This window comes from Dermacentor silvarum, chromosome 8 (assembly GCF_013339745.2).
Source record: "Dermacentor silvarum isolate Dsil-2018 chromosome 8, BIME_Dsil_1.4, whole genome shotgun sequence".
Taxonomy (NCBI): Eukaryota; Metazoa; Arthropoda; class Arachnida; order Ixodida; family Ixodidae; genus Dermacentor; species Dermacentor silvarum.
The window spans coordinates 75,651,030-75,655,634 of NC_051161.1; the positions used below are offsets into that span (position 1 = coordinate 75,651,030).

The 4,605-nt window shown below is 45.0% G+C and overlaps 1 non-coding gene across 1 annotated transcript; it reads right to left on the bottom strand.

Moving 5' to 3' along the window:
• Positions 1 to 634: 634 nt before the first annotated feature.
• On the bottom strand, positions 635 to 817 carry LOC119462928 (U2 spliceosomal RNA). Its single transcript, XR_005194294.1, has one exon. It is a non-coding gene; the product is annotated as a U2 spliceosomal RNA (small nuclear RNA).
• Between the last annotated feature and the right edge of the window lie 3,788 nt (positions 818 to 4,605).

Here is a 4,605-nt window from a genome sequence, read left to right on the forward strand (position 1 = left end):
GCCTCAGATCAGTCGTGTTCTTGTTAAAGCATATTTTTTGTCAAGTAAAACCCCAGAAAGGCGAAGAAGATAGCATATTTTGCCAATGAAGAAGCGCACGTAGCATGAGGGTACTTGTGACGCCCAATTCTACGGAAAGTCGGAAATGTCATACATTGCCATTTTGAAGTTGTCATAAAATTAGCTTCTATTTTTCTACTTCGTTTCTGCGCATCATTGAAACTCGCCTACTTTCAGAAGCAGCCGAAAATAAAGTGTTTTACCTCAACAATATTTGAAGACGCGCTAAAGATAAGGAATTTTATATAAACAAACATTTCCTATATTTCCTTGCCACAAAGAACGTGGATGAAATGTAGAGTGAAATGAAGTTAAGCGCTGCCAGTTGTTACGCACCACGTCGAAAAAGCTACACTGAATTTCCACGCAACTTACGCGAGTGAGAGTTTCACACCCAGAAGGCTTCGCGAGCTCGAAACTTTTTCCCGTTTGCTGCCTATTTAGACGTGTCCATGTTATTGAGTTAGTCACCTTAAAGGAAGTCAGAGGCGTGGGCAGCTCTGACGTTTAATACACAATCTTACAGCGAAGCTGTATATGGCTAGTTTAAAGCGGATTAATGTCCGTAGACCAAAAAACAGGGGCTGATCCCGAAGATATATAGTTTAATACTAGACCGACCCGCGGTGGAGTTGAAGCAGGCTGCAAGCACTCCGCCAACTTGCGAAATAAGTTTAATATACTGGGTTCAAATACAACCCGTAATAAATATTAAGCCGATAAGAACAGATACTGTACTTTGACCCGCGTCGGCCATGTCTACGTTCGCACCATAGATGGGTACGCCATTCCACATATTCGAACTAGTGCCTGCAAATCTGAGTGTCTTCTGTCTCCTGACGTCATGCTCTACGTAGGCTCCTTTCCTGCGTTCTGCTCTGACTGTGAAATGGGTAGGACGCGCGTTGTACGTTCTCAAGAAGAACAGCGTGTCTACAAAGAACGACGGCTTGAGCAGAAAAGAGAATGGGCGCGGCGGCGGCGGAAGGAGACCACCGATGATGGGCGGGCCGCGGACGACAAGCGTAAGCGTGCTGCTCGCAAGGACGGCGAGGCGGAATTAAATGCGAATCGTTTATGTGGCCCAGATTCCGCAAACTTGGAACGTTTCACCGGAGCAACGGCTAATCACCACATACACAGATTCGCTGGTCATCCACCTTCACAGATTGGAAGGGCACTGAATTTTTATTGCTTAATTCCACGAGTAAACTGGAAAAGAACACTCACAAGGCTTGACCGTTGCCCAAATTTCTTACACATAAATAGTGGCCCCGTATTCCTGTATTCATGGCTCAAGTAACTTATGAGCGACAGTTAATAGGAGAAAGTTAGCGACGGCAGTTAACGTACTATGCATACCGGCCTCTTAATTTTATGGATTCAGCGATGGGCTTCAAAAGCCCTAGGCGTCTCGAAAGAGAGAGGGGGGCGTGGGAATGGAGGGAACCTGTTTTAAAACTGCAAGGTCTGCATTCACAAAACTCTCTTACTCTAGAATTGTTCATAGAAGAAAATTTCAGCCAATGCTGACGCTCTGCACATCTTTAGTGAAGAAGGCTCGCCAATGGCAAACAGCAATGGCCAACAAAAAGCTTGGTGACTTCAGAGCCAATTTTGTAGCAGCTGCCACGTAGTTTTCAGGCAGGCTGGTATAGACGAGCTAAAAGCTGAGCCTTGTTTGTACGATCTGTTAAATAATTTTTCAAGTTAAGCATCAGGTTCGTCAATTACACTTTGCTTTCATGGACAATTATTTCCTGCAATTCCCATGCAAGTTTGCACAATTTCAATAGATTCCTACATTACGAATTTATCACGTGCTTTGCATGTTTTATTTCTTAGTTTCGTCGCAAATAACAATAGTAGTAATCAGAAACTCTGCAATAAAGAGGTCTTACTATGAGTGTGGAAGCTACCTGCTAGAGAATTTCATAGTTTGCAGCTCATACGATTATTACCTCACTCGAAAACGATCCCTCTCTTCTGCTCCCCTTATAAATACAGTGCTCGTTTGCCAGTAGCCGCCATTAGAGTCATTTCCTCTGATTACAAATGGCCAAAATTCTTTACCTTCAAATCTCAGTGCAAGTTGATATGTTGTAGGTTGTCTCTGCTAAAAATTAAAAGAGCGAAAGTCACAGTAAAACTGAGAAAAAAATATTAGCCGACTGACCGTGCAGAAAGGTAAGAGTAAGAAAGTATGGTGTTGAGTGTCAAAAGCTTTCCTTTCTGCTCCTTAGGTAACATGCAGAACGCCAGCTGTTGTCAAGCATGGTGGCATCATGGAGGCAAAGTAAAAGATATGTCTGGCTTCTCAGACAGGCTGGCCACAACAAAAAGTGTTAGCGCAGCTCTGATTTTTCTATTCCCAGCAATCAACAACGTATATACCAAACAGAGTTTATAGCGCAATAACAGCACAGTAAACATCGTATATAGCATGGATTCCGATAATACGTCGACCGTCGGCGTACACATTAGCCCCTCGGAGAAGGAATTACCAGAAGTATAAATCTCCCAAGAAGTCGGACAGCTGAACGTTTATGGGAGAAGGGCAGCAAGTTGACAGAATTACATGGGAGCACTAAGTAATCAATTTTTGTTTTCAATACAAGGCATTTTCTTGTTTCTGTGACAGTGCGGGGAAATTGACCTTTCTGGTGGAAATATTTTGGATCTATATTTTCTTTTTTTTGTACAGTACCCTGTGTACGTGCTTCCAGCCGAGGCTTTATAATACTTACCTGTTATCTCTTCAGAGCTGCTTCGCGGATGAGAAGCCCCATCAGCGCGGTTCGCCGCTACTCGGGCACACAATGAGGCAATGGCTCATTAATGAGGGTTACGGTTTTGCGATCGTTAAGCGCAGAGATTAGGATAATTTCCGCACGCACCGTTGATAGCGCATTACGGTGCGCATATCAGCGTGGGAGGCGCACCTCGACTGTCTGATATTTCTCTTTCCTTCGCTCGTCGCATAGTATAATCATCAACAAGCGCGGTATCTTTTTTGTATATTTTGGCGGGGCCACTGGGCGGACGATCGAGATAGCTTGGCTCAGGAATAGGCGTTGTTATATCGAAACGAACGCTATGACTATTGTTCCTGAAGGTTTCTTAACGCCATCACATTGTTTGAAGTCTCGGCTATGCATCACATATTCAGCACATATTCAAAAACTCCAGAAATGAAAGTTATAATACTTCGTGAGAGTACTGTAAAGTATACATATACGAGTAATTCACGAAATTCTTCTCATACAGACAAGGTTTAAGTGAGCTAAGCCATAACTTGACCAACAACACATCGGTACTCTACGGAACAATGCATTTATAATCGTACTTTCTTTTTTTTCTGCATAATGCGCGCATAACTTTTTCACTGGACCTCTTCTTCATTATGTTGTATGGAACCCTTTTATTTCTGTTTGTTTTCTTATCGTGATGCTTCTACTGCACGTCTAAGAGAGGAGAGCACTGCTCTTACATTGCCTCGCACTCAAGCGGGAAATGTTTGACCAACATCATAACTAAATTTTAAGAATGCAACGTCACCTTAGATAAGTCGCTCACTCAACTTAGCTGACTAAAAGGACCTTTAGAGAGCTAAGCGCATTTTTCTTCATAAGAATACACGAGTAGCTCCCATGCATTCGCTAGCTAACGGTAACTTATGCCACGCAATCACAACGCAATACGGATACCGCGCTGCATAGGCTAGTTAAATAGGGTTCCTAAGCAAAAGATTGTAAGCGACCGAGTGGATCATCATCATCATGAGCCCATATTATTGTGACAGAAATTATATGCTGTCGCAATTATATAGATTATAGTGTCACGAAGATAATTAGGCGGGGCTCGCCGAAAGAGGACAGCCTTCTTTAATGATGGCCGACACTCAAGAGAACGCGCGCACACCTGCGCCCTTCGTCGTCTTCTCTCTGGCGATCTTGTGCCTGTAGTGGGCAGCCGACTTCTTACGATCAGTGCCTGTAGTGGGCAACTCACTTCGCGTCATTACTCCCCACTTGAAAAACGACCGGCCCGATCACCGGTCGGACAGGGTAAAGGGCGACAGAGGGCGTGGGAGAGAGTGGATCAGAGGGGCACTTCTTCGCGGGCGTAGTATACGGCTTCACCCGTACTACGTGGACAATCTCGGCTCGTTGCCGCCGTCGGCTAGAGCTCACATTAGTACTCTGAGGGACGACCTCGTAGTTCACGTCGCTGGGTCGCCTGACGATCTTGTATGGGCCAAAGTATCTGCGCAGTAATTTTTCCGACAGCCCCTGGTGACATACGGGTGTCCACACCCAAACGTAGTCGCCGGGTTCGTACTGAATGTTCCTTTGGCCACTGTTGTAACGGCGGGCGTCGACACTCTGCTGGTTGTGGATGCGGTTGCGAGCAAGCTGTCGAGCTTTTTCGGCTTTCTGGATGATGTCGTTAGCATTGTCACTTATTGTGGTTCCGTTGTCTACCGGGAGCATGGCGTCTCAAGGTGTTGTTACGCAGCGCCCATAAACCAGTTCAAATGGTGTG